The 26,072-nt window shown below is 44.2% G+C and overlaps 1 protein-coding gene across 2 annotated transcripts in view; it reads left to right on the forward strand.

The window, feature by feature from the left end:
- Positions 1-26,072, forward strand: part of Map2k6 (mitogen-activated protein kinase kinase 6) — a 127,895-nt gene that overhangs the window by 55,688 nt on the left and 46,135 nt on the right. The window lies entirely within an intron of this gene.

Consider the following 26,072-nt stretch of genomic DNA (forward strand, 5'->3'; position numbering starts at 1 on the left):
AGGCTGACCTCGAACTCACAGAGATCCACCTGCCTCTGCCTCCTAAGTGCTAGGATTAAAGGTGTGCACCACTGCCACCTGGCTTGTTCTTGAGGTCTCAATTTCCTCCTCCGTGGACTGTCTGGTGGTAGCTGATTGTATACGTTTCACAAAGCTCAAATGAATTATTGCCTGTGTGTTTGGTATAGTGCTTTCCCGTCATAAGCCCTTAATCATTTGTGTTTTATGTTTTTTGCAAGATTATGTCCATACTTCAAGAGAGAAGTTTTGTTTTTCAGAAGTTTTGTTTCTACAGAGCCCGGAGCACAATAGCTCTTATGCTTTTTATTGAGTGGTTGAATCCCCGGAGGAGTGAATGAAGAGTGTTCCGGTGCTTAGCCATTTGGAGTGGTTTTGTGAGATTGACAGAATCATGTTCACGCAGAGAGGCTGCTTCATTCTGTCTTTGTAAGCATCCCAGCCTAGCTAATTGAAATGATCACCTCAAGCACAAAGCCCGTCTGTGTGTGTGTGTGTGTGTGTGTGTGTGTGTGTGGTGTAGGTTAGAGGTTGATGTCATGGATCTTCCTTAGTTGATCTCCACCTTGTGTTTTGAACCAGAGTCTCTCACTAGGCTGGCTGACTAGTTATCCTCCTGCCTCCACGCCCTTGGTGCTGAGGTTACAGACGTACACTGTGGCTCCTGGCTTTTCACGTGGATGATGAGTAACTGAACGGAATTAGGTCATAATTGCATAGCAATGGCTCTGCCCAGTGAGCTAGGGTCCTAGCCCACAAAGTGAACTTTTATCATGTGTAAATGCTCCCTAGCCCCCTGCCCTTCTAAATGCCTGGACTGGTACAGGAAGTGTAATGTTCTGGTTAGTGGGTTTTTCTTTTTCTTTTCTTTTCTCTCTCTCTCTCTCTTTTTTTTTTTTTTTTTTGGTCAACTTGACTTGAGGGGACTGCAACTGAGAAAATGCCTCCATCAGATTGGCCCATAGACCAGTCTTTGGGGGGAATTTTCCTTATGAATGGTTGATGTCGGAGTTTCCAGCCCACTGTGAGCAGTGCTACCCCTGGGCTGGGATTCCTGGGAAGACAATGAAAGGTACCTGAAGTGTGCCTGAGGAGCAAGCCAGTAAGCAGCACTCTTCCTTGCTTTCTGCTTCAGTCCCCGCCTCCAGGTTCCTGCCCTGACTTCCCTCTGTGATGGACTATATAAGCTGTAAGATAAGGTAAACCCTTTTCTTCCCAAGTTACCTTTGATTATGGGTTTAACACAGCAGTAGAAACAAATTAGGCTGGAAATCGGCTGAAATATGTGTCAGGGGCTGGAGAGATGGCTCAGTGGTTAAGAGCACTGACTGCTCTTCCAGAGGACCTAAGTTCAATTCCCAGCACCCACACGACAGCTCCTAACTGTCTGTGACTCCAGTTCCAGCGGACCTGACACCCATGGCAAAACACCAGTGCACATAAAATAAAGATAAATATGTTGTCTATGTGAAAATATTTAGAGCTTTATACCATCCTATTGGCAAGTGAACTTTGCTTGTTAAAGCAGATTCTGCTGTGGGATCAAATGAACACAGCAGGAACATGCATGGTAATATGCTCATGGATTATAATAAAAGTAGATAATGACTCAAATTGTGGGTCTATCCTGCCTTTCTGGTTTACTACTTTACTTGGAGTTAAATGTTGCTCAAAGAGTTATTTCTTTCTACCTGCATCCCAGGCAAGAAAAAAAGAGGTCTCTCTATAAGGAGAAAATGATAAGAGTTTTTTATCTTCGGTACATGTTCTGAGGAAGACGATGTTAGCCTGTGTTTTGATATGTTTCAGGGAGAGATCTTGAATGGGTAGCGCATCTGAGATCAGTCAGCCTTGTGAGGAGCCCAGCCGTGTGGAGCTATGGACTGGTGTTTGTTAGGAAGGGGGCCAGCTGTATCCAGGAAGACTTGAGATAACCCAGAAGGGAGAAGTAGAAGGATTGTGGCTACCATGGAGCTTGCTGTGCCATTGTGGGGTGGTGCCATTGTGATGTGCTTCCTCCCATTGTGTATTGATCCGCGCTGGAGAGGAGGGGCATGCTGCTGCATTGACTACCGGACAATGGGTTTAGGTGCAGGTGTTTTGATCGGGCACTCTGAGTATTCTGGAAGCTCTACATTGTAAAAATGTCAATATCTGTGCCTTCCTAGAATAATTATTATTGAAAGTTTTGTTTGTGCCAGACCCTTTCCCTGAAGTCTAAAGTCAGGCTAGTGAGCTGCCCGCTGTGCTCCTCCGCCTGGTTGGAACCTCAGCTTCATCCCACCTCAGACTAATATCATCCTCCATCGCACCAGATTTGATTCTTCTGGGACTTTGTTTTCAGGTGTTTCTTAGAAAGACCTTTTTCTGGATAACTTGATGTTCCCCTCCTTATCTCTGCTGTAACTGATTAAAGTTCCAGCTCCTTGTCTCATTTCAATTTCTGTCTGAATCTCTCCATCTCTTTCTGATGTCCAGTCTTGTCCTCCGTTTTGATCCATTTTACTGCCAGCTGCTGGATTTGGCATCCATCTCTGGGCCAATCACTTTCTTTTAGGACCGAGACTGAAGCAGTTGACGGATTATTGTTCATGCTTCCGCAGAACTTATTTTCCAGGGCTGACGAACACCAAAGCCTTTATATGAACAATTAACTAACATGTTTATAAACTGTCATGTACCAAAGGGAACAAACAAGGCTCTGGCACGGAGAATCAAAGGGCAGATGCACCGTGAGCAATGTTGAGGAATAAGATTCTTGCTGATTATGACATTTAAACTGAAGCCGAAAGGATGGGGAGGCATTAGGAAGAACAGAAGAGAAGGAATGTGTGGTTTAGGTGGTTTGCAGAAAGTCCTAGAGACATGTCAACTTGTTGGATTAAGGGAGCTGGAACAGAGGATGACCAACAGAACGATTAAGAGAGCGTTGAGTGAAATCAGAGAAACAGGAGAGAACAATATCATAAAGATCTTCATAGCCTGAGAAGGGTATTCCACTCGAACCTCAGTGGGAAACCAACACAAAGATGGTTTTATACAGTTCCTACTTGATTATTACTCTTGCATTGTGATGCGCAGGGCAGAAGATGATGAAAGAGAGGCGTAGAGACCACTTAAAAGGATGGTGTGGGAGTTCAGGAAAGAGATGATGGTGGTGGTGGTGGTGATGTTGAATAGAGCATTAGCAAGAGAGCTGGAGAAGAGTGGGCAGGTTTAGAATATCTTAGAGATAAATCAGTGGGATCACCTGCCTATGGGATTAGACATAAAAACAAAAGAAAAGAAGAGAGTAAGGATGGCTGGTTTGAATGAGTGTGTAGAGGGTTTTGTAGGAAGAAAAGTGTCAAGAGGCTGGGGAAATGATTCAGTGAAGTTCTTGCTACATAATCCCGAGTTCCTGAGTTCGATTCCTAGGGCTCAACTAAAAGCAAGGTGTGGTGGTTTGTGTTTGTAATGTTTGTGACATGACAGGCAGGGACATGAGGATCCAGGGGACCTGCTGTCAAGTCTGTTTAGCCAGAATGGTTAGACTCTCAAGATGGAAAGCAATAGAGGAAGACACTACCTGTTGTTAACTTCTGGTCTCCATGGGCAAGCCCAGCTGCATATACATGTGCACAGAATGCCTACAAACACACACACACACAATTGTAAATAAATTACATTTGAATGTATAAAATTATCTGAGATCGCTGAGAAGAATTGCTGCAATTTGAGCTGTGTGATCAAAGTGTGGTCCAAGTTGTAGATTTAATCTGGAGCTGCCCTTTACAGTTGTAATTTATAGCCATGGCAGTCTGTGATGAAGTAAGAAGAAAAGGAAGACTAAGTAACTTTAGTGTGAAGAGTAAAAGGGTTCACCACAGGAGCCTGAGAAGAAGCAGTCAGTGAGCTGGGGGCAAAACCTGGCGCCAGCAGAACATACTGTTTCAAGAGCATGGCTGCGTGTGGCAACACATTCAGCTTGGGTTCTTTCCTGTGTTTGTTTTTCTGTTTATGTTTTGTCTTCTTTGCTATTACCCTGTTATTAAATTGCTATAACTTTACAGGTTCAGATAATATCCACGTATTGTTTTGGGGCTCTGTAGACTTTAGTATATCTCCCTAGGGCTATAATAAAGTTGTCACACTGTTTTCTGTTGCAGGCTCTGTGGGGAAAGAAGCCCCCCTTTCTTACTGATTTTAAGAGTTTGATACCTATTTGCAGGGTTTATGTGTGTGTGGATAGGATGAATGAACCTTTTTGTTTGTTTGTTTCGATGGTTTGTTTTTGAAATAGGAACTTGCTGTGGATCACAAACTGATCCTTCTGCTTCAGCTTCCCTGTGGGTGGGATGACAGTTGTGTACCCTTAGTCCTGGCTGTTGAAAGTTGCTGTAACAGACAAGAGGATAGTTGCTTGCTTGTAGAGGTACACCAGGCAAGAGGAACTTGGTGGTATGAGGGAGAGTTCAAGGTACTCAAATCTTCTTCCAGGGAGGATAGATGTTTCAGCCTTGTCCCAGCATCCTTCCTAGGACAAGGATGGATGAATTTGGAGCCTTGTGGAGGGACTGGCTTTTGACCAGAAGAACTTGTCTACCTTTGTGTAGAGAATGAGATGTTATGATATGTGGTGAGGTCTTACCACATGCCTTTCATGTCTGCAGTGAAGTATGAAGTAAGGACTTAGTCTGCAGGAGAACTGTCCCTCCAGTCTCTTGATTTACACTCCCCTGTGGGTGATGGGTCTGTCTCCTCGCTTGTATTCATTGCTTGATATGCTTTGCCTGGATTTTACATGTCGCGTCAGTTTTACATGTCATGTCACGTGTACTGTGTAGACAGCCTGCTTTCTTTTGAGTTTGCGCTTGTGCCAGTCCTGAATTAGAACATCTTTTCTAACCTCTCTCCCCCTGCTTTTCCTCCCCTACCAGCTGTTGAGTTTCTCCTTTCAGTGACAAAATATCTGGGAAGAGTACAGTCCACCGAGCTGGTGAAGTCAAGGCAGCAGGGGGGAGGCAGCTGGTCACAGTGCGTCTGTAGTTAGAAAGTGGAGGAAGGGGAAGGCTGGCTGGTGTTTTGCTTTCTGCTCTTTTAGAAAAGGATTTATTCAAAACCAAAAAACCATGACTTGTATGTGTGTATGGATATGTGAAGGTTCCCGAGGAGGCCAGAAGAGGCCGTGGACTCCCCTGGAGCTGGAGTTACAGGTAGTTGTCAGCTACCTGAGTGGGTGCTGGGAACCCACTTGCAGTCCCTTGAAAGACTAGCGCAAGTTCTTCACAGCTTGATGGAGGAAGGTCATTGGTTAAATAATAAAGAAACTGCCTAGGCCCATTTATAGGCCAGCCCTTAGGTGGGTGGAGTAAACAGAACAGAATGCTGGGAGAAAGAAGCTGAGTCAGGGGTCGCCATGATTCTGCCACTCCAGACAGACACAGGTTAAGATCTTCCCTGGTAAGCCAGCTCGTGGGGCTACACAGAATATTAGAAATGGGTTAGATCAATATGTAAGAGCTAACCAATAAGAGGCCGGAACTAATGGGCCAGGCAGTGTTTAAAAGAATACAATTTCCGTGTAATTATTTTGGGGCATAAGCCATGTGGGCGGCCGGGTGCCAGAGACGCAGCCCCGCCGCTCACACTTCAACAACAGCTGAGCATCTCTCCAGCCCTATTTGTCCTCTTTATGCAATGCAGGACTGCAGCTAAATCTAATCACGCTGACAATTAAGATTAACTCCCTCATACCCTGGCTTCCTCACACGCTTTTCTTGGAGTCAGTGAAACTCTCTCACCTGGCTCATTCTTAGCTTCTCTCTGATTCTTTATTTACGATTTTCTCCCAATGTGATTGCTTGGCATATATCTGTAGTCCACAGTAAAATGTGTGTGTGCTGACAACAGAGGCCGTGCCTCTTTCATTTTGGTATCCATACTATCTAGCCCGGTGCATGCACATAGCAAGTGCTTAACAGGGTTTTTAAAATATAACAACAGCATAGGAGGCAGATGAATTGATTGATCACGTATTACTAAATTTACATGTAGGATAAGGAAAGAAAAAAATCTATTTAGTGGACGTGAACTGTTTTACTCCCTTGGCTGACTTTCATGCCTTTGTCTTGCTCATGGCCAGCACCCACTTGTCATGGACTGAAGCATTCAGAATGCCAGTGCTGAATCTGAATCACACCAAGAGCCCTGAAAGATCTTGAGAGGAATGAGTGTGGTTTAGTCATTTTTGAATCCCCAGGGCTTCACAGGAGGCTGAGCCCTCTGAAAGCAGTGGGACACAGAGATACATGTTAGATGCCTGGTTTGTGTATGATCTGTATCTCTGGAGAATAGCACGTCTTCCTATTGAGAGGAGTCCTCTATTCTCTGACTCACTTTAGAGAGGAACCGCCTGCTCCACCCCAGGTTTGATGTCTTAATCCGTTCAGAGCAGGACACTTTTGGAATGAGTTGACTTCGGCTTGTTTAAAGCTGAGTGACTTAGCATTTCATTCTTCAACTTGTTTTTTTGTAAGGTGCCAGACATATTTCACACATTACTAATGCATGCCTACTATGTAATTGGTTACTTAACAAGCACAAATAAATATGCTTCCTCACAAATGGTTTTTGTAGTGTTTGTTGCAACTATTCAAACTTTATAGAAAGACAATGAATGTCTATAGAAAGTGTCGACAATAAAATGCTGAGGGTTAAGGACACCATACGGACAATTGTATATGGCTATAATTCTAGAACATTCTTTATCTGTGTAAGCATATATGTTTACAAGTTTTTATGCAAAAATTTGGGCTGTGCCAAAAATTTTACTGCGCCAAAATAGTCACATCAGTTTTACTTGGGTTGTGAAATCTGGGTAAGTTCAATTTTTCTCTTTTTTTCTCAATTTTCTTAAATTTATTGTTATTATTATTGTTATATTGGGGTTTGAACTTAGGGCCTTGTACTTGCTAGGCAAGTAAGTGTTCTGCCACTGGGCTATCTCCTCGCCTGATTTTCTAGATTTTATTTTATTTATTTATTTTTTTTTTTGGTTTTTCGAGACAGGGTTTCTCTGTGGTTTTGGAGCCTGTCCTGAAACTAGCTCTTGTAGACCAGGCTGGTCTCCAACTCACAGAGATCTGCCTGCCTCTGCCTCCTGAGTGCTGGGATTAAAGGCGTGCGCCACCACCGCCCGGCTGATTTTCTAGATTTTAAATGTTTATTTTTCCTTGAAAAGTTGTGTGTTCTTTTGTTATTATTTTTGGTTTTGTTTTAAGAGAATGTCTTGCTACATAACCCAGGCTGAGCTCAAACATTCTGTTTCACTCAGCCTGACATCAATACTGAAGGTCTTCCTGCTTCAGCTTCCCGACCACTGGGATTATAAGTGTATGTTATTAAATCCACAGTATCTGTTTGACTTTTTAAACTCAAGAAATCTACATTTATTTTTTAAAGGCAACATTTTATTTTTTTATTTTTTATTTATTTATTTTTTTGGTCTTTTCGAGACAGGGTTTCTCTGTAGCTTTGGTGCCTGTTCCGGAACTAGCTCTTGTAGACCAGGCTGGCCTCGAACTCCCAGAGATCCGCCTGCCTCTGCCTCCCGAGTGCTGGGATTAAAGGCGTGTGCCACCACCGCCCGGCCCAACATTTTATTTTTTAAGCCTCAGCAATATAATAACTTTTTTTTTTCTCTTCGGTTAATGAGTGCAAGAAATCTGGAATCTTAGATGGGAAATTGTTGTAATATGAGTGGTGGGGCTGCGTCCCCGGCACCCAGCCGCCCGCATGGCTACCTTATGCCCCGAAATAATTACATGGAAACTGTATTCTTTTAATCACTGCCTGGCCCATTAGTTCCAGCCTCTTATTGGCTAGCTCTTACATATTGATCTAACCCATTTCTAATATTCCATGTAGCACCATGAGCTGGCTTACCAGGGAAGATCTTAACCTGCGTCTGTCTGGAGAGGGAGAATCATGGCGACTCCTGACTCAGCTTCTTTCTCCCAGCATTCTCTCTGTTTATTCCACCCACCTAAGGGCTGGCCTATAAATGGGCCAAGGCAGTTTCTTTATTAAATGAAAGTAACTCCTCCATCAGGAAATGTTCTTTATCTAAGAAGACTTGAGAATGTCAGAGCATGCTGATAAGTACATATTGACCAGGAAGGAATTGGAGATGATTTCAAATACAGAGTGTGACCATGACTCAAGATATTAATTAATTAATTAATTAATTAATTAACTACTTTCTCTTTATGTATGTGAATGTGTGTGTGTGTGTGTGTGTGTGTGTGTGTGACAGTGTGTGTAACATTCAGAGGACAATTTGCGGGAGTTGGTTCTCTTCTTTTATTACTTGGGTCTGGGATTGCCAGGCTTGAAAGCAAGCACCTCTATCCACTAATCCATCTTGCCAGCCCCAACTCTAGATATTCAGAAGGTGTATCCTCCCCTCCTCAACCACACCTGTCTAATTTTCTATCTCCGACAGATGTTCCAGTGGTTTATGGGGAGGGTGTTCCTCAGTTCTCCATTGTGTGATGCCAGGAAGACTATCTGAATGTAGCTTAATTGTCAAGTCTGAAATAGGTGGGTCTGAATCTGCTTTGAAAACCAAAGCGTGCAGATAAGTGCTCCAAATGCCTCGACTCTGAGCGGACATGTGAATTTGGATTTAAGGCAAGCAGAATGGCGATTGCTGGACGACAAGCCAGAGTGATGGTGGAACTAAGTGAGAGGCAAGAAATACATGCTATGGTGTGTTACAGTTCTTTTATGGTCGGGAACAGTACGCCGTTTCAGTTTTAACTATTTTTCATCTTTTCTGTGGTCTTTAATAATCACACAAATCACTGCACACATGAAAGAGAACAGAGCAGAAAGCAGTATTATAAAATCTGTACTAAGTGGGGTGTTGAGTGTTTGGTTGACACGGGTTGTCCTGTTTCTCAGGTCTTGTCCTGGTTGAATTCTTTCTGCCCTTTTTTTTTTTTTTTTTTTTTTTTAGTGGTGCTCGGGGTTGAATCCATGACTTAGGCAAATGCTGTCCTACCACGCTCTGCCCTGGTACCAACAGTCTCTTGTCTATTCTCAAAAGTAAGCTCTTTTGGTTGACTGTGGCGTGTTACCCTTTGACCGGGGTGCCAAGTGAGATCTGGAGTCACGATTTCATGTCTGTCTGCACAGCAGTTGTCTGTCTGGCCCAGCTGTCGGCCACACCCGAGGGCACATGTTTTAAAGCACACCAGCCCCCGTGATTGCCCTTGCATGATAGCTGCTGACGATGCCTTCGTGTTAAACCTTTCAGATAGATAAATGGAACTGTTGAAGGAGCCATCGTAGATTAAAGCGTTGGGCAGGCCAGTCTCTTTCTATTGCCACAGCTGTTCCAGATGGTGGTAAAACTCCTTGGGCTCTGAACGCTGAGTCTGAACCAATCGGGCTGGGATCTCAAGAGCACACTGAAGTGACGGGCTGCCTTGATGTTTGCTCTTTGGCTTCTAAGCCACAGATTGATTTCCTCTTCATGGCAGTTTGTGTGTCTGTTTCCTTTATTCAGGGACTCTTACTCAGTACCTCCTTTCTTTAGAAGACTGAGAGCTGAAAAGACAGCATGTCTAATTCAGAATTTAGTGCCCCTTAATTGCCTTAGAAGCTTGAAAAGTCGGTGTCTAGGAGCCAGCACAAGGAGGACTCCAACTGAGACAAATATTTGTGTTCAGGCCAAGGTCTTAGGGGCAAAAGTGCAATAAATGAGATGGGGAGAACACTTGTACTTTCTGAATTAGGGCTGGAATTCCTGGAAATCTCTTGTGCCTTATAAACTGAAGATAGGTTAAATTGAAACGAGGGTGGTTCTAAACTTCCCTGGAGTCACGGAGTGCTCCGGGACTGCGCTGTGGATGGAGGACGGAGGGAAGTTTGAATATCTAAATTCAGGAGTTTCATGTCGTTCCTCACTCTGGATTGTAGGTTAATTTAGTAGCTACTGGAAAACTAACTTGTCTGTTGCAGACTCCCTTCCCTACTTCCTGTTAGAAATCCCGCTGTTTCTGATCCCAACCCCTGACATAGTGCTGGTGCTGAGGGGTGGGGCGTTAATTAATCATGATGGACCCGTGTCCTCTTTTCACAGATTGGCTAATGTGGGAGTATGCAGGCAATCCTCTCGCATGTTGCATCATATACGTGTCAATCTTGAGAGAAGGTAAAACAGAAATAATAATAATAAAAAAAACCCCACAAACCTACAAACGCCTTGTGAGATGAATTGGGATTGTATTCATGGGAACTCATGGGTTCTAAAACATGCATGGTTGTCTGTAGGTTCGTGTCACTGGTAGCCACGGTATATTTATAAATGTGTGCGCTTGTGTATCAGTTGCTTTACTCAGTACTCTTGTGTGCGTGACGAGAAGCTTCCTGAGGAAGGCAGGTTTCATTTTGGCTCCCATCTCTGGTGAGATAGCCCTTTGTGACAGGTGATGACAGGTGGCAGGAATGGCTCAGAACCTCATAGCCAAGGTAGTAGAAACTTCTTTATGTCTGAGTGGATCAGGAAGCAGAGAGAGAAGGAATGCTGGTGCTTAGCTTCCTCCATCTCCCTTTTTTATTCAGTCTGGGAACTTAGCCCACGGGATGGCGCTACCCACTTCCAAGCTGAGTCTCATTTAAATCTCTCTGGAGATGGTGTGAAAGACATACCCACAGGTGTATCTCCCAGATGACTCCAAATTTAACCAAGTAGACAATGATGGTGAACGATCACAGTAAATGTATACAGTCATGTGTTTCTGAACACATGAAAGGACTAGAAGAAATGACGCCCTAATAACAACAAGAACACCTGGCATCTAGATCATGACATCTTTCCTCTCTCCACGGAAGTGAGCCACCATGCCAAAACATCAGAGTCAGGGCACGGATCAACATGGCGCTGGAATAGGAGGCTGTTTTCCTGAGCCAGTTCTCCTACTGAGCCTTGACTCCAGGATTCCCTTCTTTGATTCAGCTGGGTGCTTTTGAACGATGAGGCATCTGGCGATGGATGGAGATAGAGACAGAGACCCACATTGGAGCACTGGACTGAGCTACCAAGGTCCAATGAGGGGCAGAAGGAGGGAGAACATGAGCAAGGAAGTCAGGACCGTGAGGGGTGCACCCACCCACTGAGACAATGGGGCTGATCTAATGGGAGCTCACCAAGGCCAGCTGGACTGGGTTTGATGGAGCCTGTGATCAAACCAGACTCTCTGAACCTGGCGGACAATGAGGGCTGACTGAGAAGCCAAGGACAATGGCACTGGGTTTTGATCCTACTGCACGTACTGGCTTTGTGGGAGCCTAGCCTGTTTGGATGCTCACCTTCCTAGACCTGGATGGAGGGGGGAGGACCTTGGACTTCCCACAGGGCAGGGAACCCTGACTGGAGAGGGAGAAGAAGGGGAGGGCGGGGGGAGGGGGATGGAAATGGGAGGAGGGAGAAATTTTTAATAATAATAATAAAAAACAATAAAAAAGATTGCAGGTAATCCTTGACCACAGTGGCTTGACCAGTGATTTCTTGAGTTCATTAATGACGGTGTAAAAAAAAATCACAGGCATTCCCTAGAAATAGTACTTTGAATCATTATGCTACATGATGCTCTGTGTGTGTGTGTGCACATGTGTGTGAACCTGTGTGTATGTATCTGTATGTGGGTAGAGGGTAGAGGTTGATATCAACTGTCTTCCTCAATTGCTCCCCTCCTTATTATTTGAGTCAGACTCTTTCCCTAAACTTGGAGTTTGTTGCTTCAGCTAGACTGGCTGGTCAGCCAGCGGCTGGGGTCCTCCTAGCTCTATCTCCCCAGTGCCAGACAATAGGTACACATCAATATGCCTGGTTTTCTTTTCTGGTGATGCTGGAAGTTGAACTCAGGTCCTGACGCTTGTGTGACAAGCACTTTACTGATGAGCCTTATACCGGTGTTCCCAGCCGCACTATATGGCTTTCTCATAATGCTGAGCAGCAGCGGCTAGTGCTCTCTTGAAAGTTTAGTGTGCTTGAAGCTATAATGCTTGGTAGGTTGGGTGTGTTACAGGTGCTTTGTAGTTTATGATGGTTTCAATTTGTTGTCTTATTCCTAGTTCCTAGGAGGAGCCGTAGACTCATTGTTGTCCATCCTTTGAAATGTCAGTCTCTGGGTCTGAAGTAATGCTCTAAAGTACCGTGAAGCAGATTAGGCATCCTTATGTTCTCAGATAATGGTGCTTAGAGAGGTCCTGTGGGCAGAGATAGCACACTTGTATTTGAAGTAGGTGTCAATTCTAGTGATATGAATTGCCATCTCCTCTCCTGGGTGGAGAGGTCTTCTGTGATCGACCTGCCTCCCAAGGGCTGAACCATTTCCTTGTTAGAAGAGTCTGTGTATCCGCTGTTGTTTGATTGGATACTCAGTAGTGACAGTAGCTAGGTCCTTGAGAAGATGGAGCCCATAGCGCTGTATCCATGCTCTGCCTTTATCCCGGAACCCAACATGAAGGATTCCTTATGGGAGCTTTGGGCTACTGAGGAAAGGAAGTTGGCTGTCACCCACAGGTGAGTTAGGAGTTTTTCATCCTCATCACCATTGAATCTGCTGATTCATAGGGTTTGAGCGGCAGGACAGATTACACCAGGCCCAGCTTGCTGCTCAGCTCACTCTTGCTTTGGATCACTTTTCTGTGATCTCCTCGCTCCAGAGACAGAGCTCAAAAGAGATTTGCATGTAAGAGGCTTACATGTCACTGACGTCCCAAGAAGTGGGAGGGACAAGGGGTTTGAAATGGCAAAGGAAGGAAAGCCAGCGCTGCGGGCACAGTTGGGGACAAGACATTTGTTCCCATTGGCTATCAGAGCCTTTTGAAATGTATCCTAGATCTGTGTGTCCGGGAGACTAACAGGACTGCTCGTCAGCTCCTGTCCGTCATCACTCAGTGATCACAGGTGGCCCTGCCTGCCTCAGCAGCCAAGATACGCCTGTCAGCAGTCCCGCAGTTGCTTTCAGGGGTCAGGGAACTTTTAGCATGGAAATCTAGAGACAAAAGACATACGGGCTGTAGCCAGAGATGAGGGCTTCTCCAGTTGCTTTTATTTGGAAGCCTATCAATGCCTATGCTTGATCGGAAAGCTCTGTTGGCTGCTGAAGTAGAGCGTGAGCAGAAAGAAATGGAGAAGTTTGTATAGATCTATTCTGTGTACGTAGCACCCTTCACATGGTCCAGTGAGGAAAATGTGGGCCCGGAACCAGACACACCTGAGTCCACGTTAGTTCATTGGAACATCGTAGTTTATTTACCTGCCCGTTCTAAAGTCCAGTTTCTCATCTGCACAGTGGGGAGAACAGCTCCTTGTGCAACTGAGAGCTTTGCAGAGGTGATATCTGCAAGTTGCTTGCTTTGGGCCTTGTATTCATGGCACTGACAGTTCCCTGCTTGTACCCAGCAGCAAGTTTACACGGATAATTTTGTAGTCTTGGAGAGGGAGGGAGGGCAGAGGAGATAAAAGATGAGGAACAAGTTTGTGGGAAGATGATACAGGGTTAAAATGTCCAATCTCCCCCCCCCCGCCCCATGTGTGTGTGTGTGTGTGTGTGTGTGTTGCACAGGAAATAAGTAAAGATAGTCCAGGACATTCAAAGTGGCAGGTGCAGCCTGGCCCAAAGAAATACCGCGTTGCCTCAAGTTAGGTGTTCTCCTTGGTTGGTGCTGGGTTGCCAGCGGGACACAAAGTAGAATTCCTTAGGAAGAATCTCAATGAGGAATGGTCTAGATCAGGTTAGCCTATGGACATGTCTGTGAAGGGTTGTCTGAGTGCTTTAATAGGTATGGGGAGACTCAGGCTGGAAATTGGCAGCACCATTCATTTCCTGGTGTGGCCGCTCTGGACTGTGTGAGAGTAGAGAAAGCTAGCTGAGCCCCAAACACACCTGCGTTCATTTCTCTGCTCTTTTGGCTGTGACTGTGATGTGACCAGCTGTCCATGCTCCTCCTGCTGTGGCTTCCTCACGGTGATGGCACTGGAATTGGGAACCAGAATAAACTCATTCTGTTCGGAGTTGTTCGTTGCCAGGTTCTTTCTGTTACTCTCACAGAAATGCAACCAGGACGGGTGTGTTTGGGACATGGAGCTGTCTTTTGGTTTATTCCTTAGGGGGTCTGTGTTACTTTTTCTCGTCGCTGTCACCCTGGTGAAAGCAGCTTAAGGAAGGGAAGGATTTAACCTAGCTCACAGTGTCATGGTCCTGGGACTCTATGCCAGCGTAGATAAGTAAGCAGAGATCTTGGGCCAGAAGTGGGGCTAGCTTAGAAGCCCCACGTACTACCGCTATGTTGCTACCTCAGTCAGAGAGTGTCCATTTCCCAAGGTTCAACAACATTCCAAAACAATGCTGGCCACTGGGGACCAACTGTTCAAACTTATGAGCCTAATGTAAACTCACTTTTACTGTTAGATTTTTTTATTTTATTTTATGTGGATGAGCAAAGATTTTTGCTCACATGTATGTTGTGTACCATGTGTGAGTGAGTGCCTAGCACCCTTGGAAGCCAGAAGAGGGCATTGGATCCCCTGAAACTGGAATTATGGATGGTTGTGAGCCACTAGGTGGGTGCTGAGAACTGAATTCAGGTCTTCTACGGGAACAACAGTGCTCTGAACCACTGAGTCATCTCTCCAACTCTTTCCCTCCTCCCCCATGACTGTAAGCTCCTGAATGTATGTGATGAGGGTAAGTTATAGCTGGTGGACAGTTTGAGGGGAAGCGTACACATGTTTTTAGGAGACTGGGAATTCAGTCTTTCAGTCTCAAGGTTTTATTCTCTCCTGTGGCTCATTTAGTCATTGAAGGAAATGGCTGCTCCAGTTTTCCTTCGAAGAGCCTCTGGGACCATCACTGAACATTCTAGAAATCAGCCCAAACATTTTAGGGGAGATAATCCAGGAGCTGTGGGTAGTTGGTAGCGTGTGACGTAATGTCCTTTCATATTTCAAGGCCTCACTCACTGCTAACCCAGAGTAGGTGTCAAGAAGAAAATTAGCAATACGATTATTTCTTCAGTTTCCTTTGGTGGCAGTTAGCCCATGACCCCTTCAATAAGACATTTCTCCTGTGTGCTATTGGGTCCGCTGGTCCACTTTGTGGTTTCTCCCAGGTGAGCTCTCCCTCTGAAATCCTGATAGGTTATGAACTTATGTCTGTGCTGAATGCACGTGTGTGTCTTTACTTTCCTTCCCAGTCCAGACTGAGCGATGTGTGAGCCTACATTTGTACAATTATTCAGTACTCTGAAAAATAATGTGATTGTGTAACATGCAGAAGAAGTGTGGCTAGTGTCGTCAGCCTCTGCCACGGTATCTCTGACAAGAAGTGTTCTGCAATCAGAGAGCTCTACCTCAGCTGCTCTTTGTTTTATTGGAGAAATGTCCTCACCAAGCACTATGAAGTGGAGTGGACCTTTAGGGCCACCGTAGAACCTCGGCCAGTTTCTTGGAGTAAGGTTATGTGACTGTTTGGGGACTTAACGTGAGACTCTTTGGGGACCTAATCCTATCTTTTCCCCCACAGCACTGTTTGGATTTCTCCAGTCACAGGTGTTTGGAGAATTAAAATCTGATGCTTCCAGGTGAAAAGTTTTCTTACTCATTTTGGAAGACTTAAGGCACGAAGGTGTATATTTTCAATCATTTAGCTGCCTGGGGGCTCTTCATTATTGAGAACTAAACAGTGCACAGGACACAGTGTCCTGAGATATTGCATCTCCCCCCTCAGTGCCTTCACACACATTTGCTCTTGTCCCCAGCCCATGGCACCTATTGCCCGTGGCTATGCCTCTCCTCTTCTTCAAGGGACATTGTGTTCTTCCTACCAGCCCCAACCTGTCTGCCACTTGGCACATATGGAGAACAGGGCTTTCTTCAGAGTCTCACCTCCCAGGATGGTATTGGTTTTGGTTTTTTGGCTAACAAAGCTTCCATTTCAATACCTTTGGGACATGGAGACAGCACAGTATATGTATACAACATACAACATCAGAGAATGTGATCTTTGGCATGGAAGAAGGAAGTTGTCTTGGCATTGCTCATCAGAGATGTTGGGTAATTTCTCTTCTCTTCTCTTCTCTTCTCTTCTCTTCTCTTCTCTTCTCTTCTCTTCTCTTCTCTTCTCTTCTCTTCTCTTCTCTTCTCTTCTCTCCTCTCCTCTCCTCTCCTCTCCTCTCCTCTCCTCTCCTCTCCTCTCCTCTCCTCTCCTCTCCTCTCCTCTCCCTCCTTTCTCTACCCTCCCCTCTGTAGTGGGAGCTGCGGGCTGTGGTCCTGCCGCCCCAGCTCCTGGTAGCCTGGCTAGCTTATGCCCCGAAATAACGACACACAAACTGTATTCTTTTAAACACTGCTTGGCCCATTATATCTAGCCTCTTCTAGGCTAATTCTCACATATTAATTTAGCCCATTTCTAATAATCTGCGTAGCACCACTAGGTGCGCTTACCGGGAAAGATTCAGCATGTCTGATCTGGCGGCTTGCTTCATCGTGTCTGCCTCTGAGAGGAGCTGCCCTGCATCTGAGCTCACTTCCTCTTCCTCCCAGCATTCTGTTCTGTTTACTCCACCCATCTATGTTCTAACCTATGAGGGCCAAGCAGTTTCTTTTTTAATTAACCAATGACCTTCTTCCATCACCCCTCCTCTCCTCTCTTCCTCTTCTCACCCCTTCCCTCTTTTCTCTCCTTCCTTCTCTTCTTCCCTTCTTCCCTCCCTCCCTCCCCCTCCCTCCCTTCTTTCTCCCTTCCTTCCCTTGTTTTGAGACAAGATTTTTCTACATAGGCTTAACTATCCTACAACTCACTATGAAGACCAGGTTGATCTCGAAACCACAGAGATCCACCTGCCTCTGTTTTCTGAGTGCTAGAATTAAATGTGTGGCTATCATGCCTGGCTTGAAAAATTCCATTTTATTCTTCTTTCTTTTGGATCTTGCAGTGAGAGGCCATAAAGGAAGAGTCAGGGGTATAGAGATTGGCAGGTGAGAGAAATTTTTTCATTTATTTATTTATTTTTAATTAAAAATTTCTACCTCCTCCCATTTCCCTCCCCCTCCCGTGAGAGAAATATTTTAATGAAACCTTATTCTTCTTGAGAACTCAATGGGTAAAATGTATATTGAAAACAACAAAACAAAACAAACACACCAAACCAATCAACCAACCAACCAAACAAACAAAAACCTTAAACCAATCAGAGCTGGAAGATTATAGGAAAAATAAAAAAAATGATTGAAGAATAGTGTTCATTTAGAAGCTAGGGAAATGACTCTGTCATTTAAATATTTTCTTATAGACAAAAGAACCTAAGTTTGAGCCCCCAAATTCATGTTAAACATAAAAATGATGGTGTGATGGTGTGCTTATGATCCCAGTGACGGGAAGGCAGAGATGGGTGGATCTCTGGAGTGTGCTGGCAGGCTTATCTAGCCTAATTGATGACCACCAGGCCATGTGGCTAGAACCTGAGGAATAGTAGCTAGGGTTATCTTCTTGACTCTACACACACGCACACACATGTACCTGTGCACACATTGACTCTGTTTTAGGTCTAGGGCTTTACAACAACTCTTTAAATGTGTCACATGTCCTGTTGTGACCTTTGAGATTCTAGGACAGGCTTTGGGCCAAGAACCACTCTGAGTCATAGTCCTCAGGTGTGGAATAGAGAAGGCTTTTGGGAGAAGGGAGGATGTCTTAGGGCAACCTTTTCTCCATCCTTACAGCATGGCTGCCTGTTCGCGTTTTACCCGTCTGCTTCTCCTGTATCCCTACCTGCTCCCGCACGGGATGATTGACTGTGGTCTCACTTGGAACCCTTTTGCTGGCTCATCTGGCCATTTCAGATGTTCCATGTTATCATGGTTTCTAGAACCCCGGGGGAAGCCTTGGCAGAGCATGCTGTCACGCATCAACATTCAGTGTCCCTCTCGGCTTCCTTCATGTGGGACTTCCCCCCTCACACTCCTCCCAAGAGTTTCTTCGTGTAACAGTCCTGGCTATCCTGGAACTCACTCTGTAGACCAGGCTGGCCTTCAACTCAAAGATCCACCTGCCTCAGCCTCCAGAGTGCTGACATTAAAGGTATGTGCCACCTCGCGGCTCACTTGGGGTTTTTATTGTCCTGTGTTGCCCTTTTCGTTTTTGTCTAAAAAATACTTTTCTCAGAGCTTACCCCTGTAAACAGAGACTGCTCATTCATTTCCCAGCTTCCCAGACCTGAATAAACACTCAGAAGTTATATTAATTACAACACTGCTTGGCCAATGACTTAGGGATATTCCTAGGTAGCCCCTACATCCTAAATTAACCCATTTCTATTATTTTATATTTTATAAGAAGGCTTGTGGTTTACCAGTAAGGTTCTGGCATCTGTTTTCTTCGGTAGCTACATGGCATCTCCTTGGCTCTGCCTACTCTCTATATATAACTCTGTTCAGATTTCCCGCCTGGCTTTACTCTGCTAGATCATTGGTTGAAACAGCTTTATTCACCAACCAATAAAAGTAACATATACAGAAGGACGACCCACATCATACCCCTTTATTGAACACTTGGTCACACCATGTTCACTGGCACATGACCACATCCCTTTTTGAAAGTGTGTGTGGGGAGAGAGGGTGCTGGAGAGATAACTCAGGGGTTAAGAGCACAGGCTGCTCTTCCAGAGGTCCTGAGTTCAATTCCCAGAAACCACATGGTGGCTTACAACCATCTGTAATGAGATCGGGTGCCCTCTTCTGGTATACAGGCACACATGCATAATAAATAATCATATATTAAAATAAATAAAAGTGTGTGTGTTTGTGTATGCATGTGTTTGTGTGCGCGTGCGCATGCGTGCATGTGTGTGTGCACGTACACATGTGTGTTTGTGTGTGTAGGTTCTGATGCACTTGGAGGCCAGAAGTCATGGTCAGGTGTCTTCCTCCTTTACTGCACTCCAATTTAATTTTTCAAATGCAGTCTCTTGCTGGACCTAGCGCTCACTGATTTTTCTAGACTGTCTGGTTAGGGAGCCCCTGGCATCCTCTTGTCACTGCTTCCTGAGTATTGGGATTATAGATGCATGCTACAGATGCATGCCACAGTACCCACACCCGGCTCCTATGCAGGTGCTGCAAACGAAGTTTGTTTGGTAAGTACATTACTGATTGGGTGATATTCCGACTCCACTGGTTTTTATTTTTGCATCTCTGTTTTTTAAACTTAATTTATAATCCTATTTTTAATTGTACTAAGTGGTCAGTTTTACTATGAAATTTCACTTATGTGTATAATGCGCTTTGTTCATACCCATCTTCCCATTCCCTGCTTTCTATCCTTTTCTTCCCTCCAGTGGGTCCCCTTCTACTTCATGGCATCTTTAAACATCTGGATTATGTTAGATGATAGAAAACGTGGTGTTTGTCTGAGTCTGGTCTCTTCCATGTAACATGATCTTCAAGTCCATCTATTTTCCTGAAAATGACGTCATTTCTTATTCTTTTTGTCTGAGTAATACTCTATTGTGTTTATTTACCACATTTTTACTGTCCTTTGATGGGCACCTAGGTTGGTTCTCTAACTTGCCTATTGTGATCATTATCTCTAGCCTCTTTGACTTTTCCTCCCAACTGGATTCTTTCCTTAACTATTCTTTCCTTAACTCTCTCTCTCTCTCTCTCTCTCTCTCTCTCTCTCTCTCTCTCACGCACACACACACACACACAGCAGTAACAGAAGTACAAAAAAGGCCAAACATCTATACGCGCCTGAGATCTTTATTTTCTCCTTCATTTATTATGTTCTATTATTTCTATACTTACTACTCTAACTACTATAGTAGTTTTGAGAGGTCTGCAGATCTTCCTGTTTTTATTTGTGAAGCCTTATCAAAGATGCTCTCCAAGAGCCTTGTGCTAAAAGTAAACCTCACTTGTAAGCATTTGACATGTGCATGAGAGATTAGGGGACCACCCCGAGAGGAGTGGTTTTTATTTTCAGTTGTTTTCCCAGGCATTGACTCAGAGCCCCAAAACCATAGTGGGTGCTGGGAGCAGTAGGGGCCATAACTGATGAAAGGCCGTGTTTGTTGATTTTGGGGGAACTGGAGAATGGGGAAGTTTCTTGGGCAGAGAGTAGTATCTTGAGATGAAGAGATAGGGGAATCTCTGTGCCTAGAAAATCCCCCAAGAAGGTAAAAGAATCACTGAAATACATTTGGTTAAGTCTGATTATTTTATTCTGAATGTCCACCATGAAGCCAGATGTGAGTCATAGTGACCCTTGGTGTTTAGTCTCTTCTGGGACAATTCACTCCACTAACAGGAATCCAGAAACTCCAGGTAGAGATTTCTAGCAGGTAAGGGAGTCATTGGATCCATTAAGAGACCAGAGTCCTTTTCTCTGATAATGGGACTCTCAACACCCAGGGCACACAGGACACAAACAACCCCAAGACACAGAATCTTGCAAGCAGCGATCATGGCCCTGGCTTTTAAATCTTCACCTGACTCCCACTATCCTGCTGAAGTAATTAATGTCAGACAGTGACCAGGCCTTTCAGTGTCATCAGAGCACCCTTGGGGAAAGGGTGTGACATTTAATAAGGATACCACAGGGCTACGGGAGAGCAGAAATCTTTATGACCTTACCTGTGAATCTGATAATATGCTCCTCTCAAATACCAGAGCATTGTTTACTTAGAAGATTATCTGCTTGATTGGCTGACCAAATGTTTTCCACTTTTGCATGAGGGGAACTAAAGTCCAGAAAGGTTAAAATATCTTGAGCATAGTCCATGGCAGTAGGTGGCTGGCTTTCTTTCTTTCTTTCTTTCTTTCTTTCTTTCTTTCTTTCTTTCTTTCTTTCTTTCTTTCTTTCTTTCTTTCTTTCCTTCCTTCCTTCCTTCCTTCCTTCCTTCCTTCCTTCCCTCCCTCCCTCCCTCCCTCCCTCCCTCCCTCCCTCCCTCCCTCCCTCCCTCTCTCTCTCTCTCTCTCTCTCTCTCTCTCTTTCCTTTTTAATTGAGCCTAGCGCTTCTTGGCAGACCTTGATCATGCCCCCACAGCTCCTGGTAAACACTTTTATGACTTGCATGTGGTATCTGGAGAAACAAGGTCAGAGGAGCAGACAGCCTGCACTGTGGACTTTTCTCTAGGACAAATTTCTGTGGGTTCTGGGTTTTATATATACAGCACAGACAGCTCAGTAACAGTCCTCCCACAAGCAGACACATGACGAAGAACGATTTCAGTTGAAGCACTGAACACAATTGTATTTTATGGGAAAGCCAACTGCATGTGTCTGTATCTGGACAAAGTCCTTGAAATAGTTGGAAAAAATTCCACATAAAGTTTCTGTGATCATTAAATAAGTCGCGTGGGATAACTGAAGATACCATGTTGCATATAATAGATTCTCAATAAATTCAAGCGTTTAATCATTCTTCTCAGGAACAATTTGTTCACAAACAGTTTTCTCCTGAACATTTGTTCCTGACGCAGTACCAACCTCGGAACGTCAGCGTGGCTAGCGTGGTAATTTAGTTTTTATTTTCCCAACATCTATTTGTCAGGTGTCAGTGCAAGAGTTGCTTAGCTAAAAATGGGCTAGGAGATAACTCACAGGCTGAAAACACTGGCTGCTCTTCCAGAGGACCCGGGTCCCCAGAGCCCCATAGACTCATAAACATTTGTAACTCTAGTTCTAGGGGATCTGATGCCTACTTCTGACCTCTGGAGGAACTAGGCTTTCAAGCAAAACTCTCATATACCTTGTATAAAAATAAGTGTCATTTAAAGAAAAGAACCCACAATGTAAAGGAAATCTTATAAAACTATTAAATACAGGGATAATTACAAACTCTCTCCATCTATACGTCTACATGTATATACATATATTTTTGTATGTTTATATTTAAAATTCTAAAAATAAAATTTGCCTCTGTGTATGTCTATGCACTACACGAGTGCAGTGTCCTTGGAGGCCAGAAGCGGGCACTATAATCCCCGGAACTGGAGTTCTAGATGGTTCTGAGCCACCACATGACGGCTGAGAACCAACATGGATGCTTTGCAAGAGCAGCAAGTGCTCTTGACCAACGAGGTTTCTCTCCAGCCCCCATATTTTAGACAATGTAACCATATCAGGAATATTCTTTAGGTAATGGTATGTATGAGAAATTATGAAGCATATGTGAACCAATGACTTTTCCCTCATAGCTCTGTGACCGTGTAGGTATGTGTGGATCACTGCTCTTCCAGCAGAGAATTTGTGTATTTTCTTCTTGTATTCTGTGTTGAAGATGAACTTATTTATGGATGTGACAGTAACTATTTACCCAAAACAGTTTCTAGACTTATTACCCAAGACTAGAGAAAGCTACTTCTTTTGACACGTTGAGTTATGGCATTGCTTGAAGTGGTATTTGTTAATTACAGTGATGATGATTAATTCAGGAGTACAAATGGAGGCTTCAGTTGTTCTATAAGACTGGGGAATTTTTCCATTAAGAGCTACATGAGAATCTGAAATACTATTGAAATATTAGTTTACTGGTATAAACCAAACCACATTGAAAATAAGTAATTTGTTTTTATAGATTTGCTTTCTCTTTTCAAAAAAACCCCTCATCTTTCAGTTCTGTGGTTTCCTGGGAGCTATTTCTTAGTAATTGGATGTCATGGACCCCTAACTAAAAGTGTCACCATTAGAGAGATGCATGAAGCCAGGACAATACATAGCAGAATGAAAGACAAGCTGTTGTGGTAGTTGGAGTAGTTGGCCTAGATGTACTTTGGAAACCAGACTCTTACCGTATCTCAAGCCTCCATAGAGAAAGGTGCTAGATATTATATACAAACTACAACCACACAAAGGTTAAATTGAAGGTCTTTTTTTTTTAAAACAAAAACAAAAACCTGGAGAGTTTGAGTTACAGGACATAGAATTCTGTCATACTTTATGGCTACAATTTCTTTATCTTTTTGCTTTTCATTCTTAGGGAACATGAGGTAGTGCACCAGAGACTTAGAGAAAGGGCTATACGTCATCTAATGGTTTTTCTTCCCATTTAGCATTCCCATAGCATTCAAGAAGGATCTCAAAGAAGGCTAGCATCTCCCTCTTTGCCCCAGCACAGAATAGCAGGTGGTATTGAGATGCCCATGCAGTCATCGAGGTAGAGGAAAGAGAGCTCATGCCTTATGAAAGCACAGAGGACACAGAGTGTCATTGTGTTGCTGTTTACATTTTGAGAAATTTCAAATGTACTCAAAAGTAAAATAATCTAATGAGCCACCATCCCCAAACTTCAATAATTACCAGCGCGTGACTGATCTTATTTCATTTTCATCTCCACTTTGCAGCTCTTTCCTGTCATCCATATCATTTGAAGCAAATCCTAGAAGCATATCACTGTAAACATTTCAGTATTTAGATCTAAAAATGAACACTTTGAAAACTCTATCAAAGCTTGGTGTGCACTTTGGAGAGATCAGCCACTTCCCTAAATTCCTCTGCAATCTGTTTCCATGTCTTTCTTTCAGAGCCCTGTTTTTAGCACCCTGGTGACTATACTTCCTTTTGATGCAGGCTCATGAATGGAGTAACACATAAAGAAGATGAATGTAGCCAGTTGATGGGGATTCCCCACAGAACCACTGCCCGCCTCCTCCTCTCACGCTGGGTCTAGACCACACGGAGAGGGCTTCTCTGTGATTTACATTCGGACTGTCTCAAGAGCATGGAGTCAGCACTAAATTGCTAACAGCACAGAACATACTTTAAATCCACCAAGCCTAAAAAAAGCAACCCCTTCTGGGTGCTCACATTCTGGCATCTTCTTTGACAGGACCAGGGTTTCTCTGTTTGCCAGTGACTCTGCTTCCTTAGGCCCCTCTCCTCAAGTGTCGTTGCTCTGGCTGCCTTCTTTCCTCTCAGTTTTCTTGTTTTCCCACCTGTCTTTTTCATCTTCTCTGCTTTCAGATCTCCACATATTTCCTGTAGAAGAACACTCTCAAACTTCATTTTTCCCACTGGAAATCTGCCATATGTTCTCCCAGTATTTCTCAGGAATTCTGAATCGAAACTCATTGCTTTAATTGCATTTCTTGTCTATAGGACAGAATATGATGATGGTGGTGGTGAGGATAATGGTGATGTTGATGGTAATGATGATAATGGTGGTGATGATGACAATGGTGGTGATGATGGGGATGGCGGTGATGGTAATGATGACAATGATAATGGGGATGGGGGATGAGGACAATGGTGATGCTGATGATGGTGATGCTGATGATGGTGATAATGGTGATGATGATTGTACTGATGATAAATTGAATACCTACCACACCGAAGCAACTTAAGGAGAAAGGGGTTCAGGCACTACCGTCCATTATGGTAGGGAACAAATGGTGGCAGCCATAGCTCGTTGCTATGTTGTAGAATCTTGTCCATATCTGGATGATCAGGAAGCAGAAAGAATATGGCAAGAAGCAGGAAGGCGCCAGGCATCTTATACACCGCTATCCCTCTCCTGTGATCTATTTTCCACGGCAAAGCCCATGCCCCAAAGTTTCTAGTTTCCCAAAACTGCATCACCATATGGGGACCACGCGTTCAAACTGATAAACCTCTGGGGCACATTGTGTATTCAAATCACAGCACTCATCATCTCCCTTCTCTCCATGTCTACTCCCTTTTGCTCACCTTTTTTTTTCTTCACTAAATCTCTTTTTGCTGTGGAATAGCCGAACAATGATTATACTAATAATGGTGGTGGTGTTGATGATGGTGATGATGATAATGGCGACGATGCTATTAATGATGGTAGTGATGATGCTGATGATAGTGATGAAGGTGATGGTAGTGATGATGATGCTGATGGTAGTGATGAAGGTGATGGTGGTGATGCTGATGCTGATGGTAGTGATGAAGGTGATGGTGGTGATGCTGATGCTGATGGTAGTGATGAAGGTGATGGTGGTGATGATGATGCTGATGGTAGTGATGAAGGTGATAGTGGTGGTCGTGATGATGGTATGGTGATGATGGTAAGGATGGCAACATTGATGATGATGGTGATTGTGATATGATAGTGATGGCAATAATGGTGGTGATTATGTCTATTAGTCAGGGTTATCTAAAGGAGCAGAACTGATAGAATAAATATATACCATGAAAAATTATTAGATTAGCTTGCATGATGTGTGCTGAGTAAAAAGTCTAGCTGTCTTCATGCTAGAGAGTCTGAGGATTGGGCAACTGCTCCGTCCATTGGGGCAGGTGCCTAGGCAGTACCAGTATTTCACAGAAGGTCTGGAGGACTCCTGGAAAACTGATGGTCCTCCAGTCCACCCAAGAAGCTGATGTCAGCAAGGGATGGCTATAGCAGGGGCAAAACTCACCAGTGAGGAGCGAAGGTGAGTGGGCCAAAGCAGCCTTTTCCCCCTCAGATCTCTTCATATCTGCTCACTCTGGACTGGAGATCTCCTCCCCTTCGTCAATCTCTGTAAGGAAACACCCTCCAAGACCCTCCCAAAGATGTGTCTTTTGGTTGATCCCAGATCTAGTTAAGTCGACCACTAAGATTTCACCATTGCAAATAGTGAACTCTCATGTACCCTCAAATCAGTTATCCAAGACTACCCACAATACCACTTCCTCTGTGAGACATTTTATTCTCCTTGTCCGGTTTTCTCTCTCCTGCCTTCAGTGTGCGTTGTCTGATGGAGGAAGGTCATTGGTTAAATAATAAAGAAACTGCTTGGCCTCATAGGTTAGAACATAGGTGGGTGGAATAAACAGAACAGAATGCTGGGAGGAAGAGGAAGTGAGCTCAGACTCGATAGCTCTCCTCTCTGGGGCAGATGTGATGAAGCTCCGACCCAGGATGGATATAGGCTAGAATCTTTCAGGTAAGCGCACCTTGGGATGCTACACACATTATTAGAAATGGGCTAGTCCAGGTGTGAGAGTTAGCCGAGAAGAGGCTAGATATAATGGGCCAAGCAGTGTTTA

This window comes from Chionomys nivalis, chromosome 7, assembly GCF_950005125.1.
Source record: "Chionomys nivalis chromosome 7, mChiNiv1.1, whole genome shotgun sequence".
NCBI classification, from domain to species: domain Eukaryota; kingdom Metazoa; phylum Chordata; class Mammalia; order Rodentia; family Cricetidae; genus Chionomys; species Chionomys nivalis.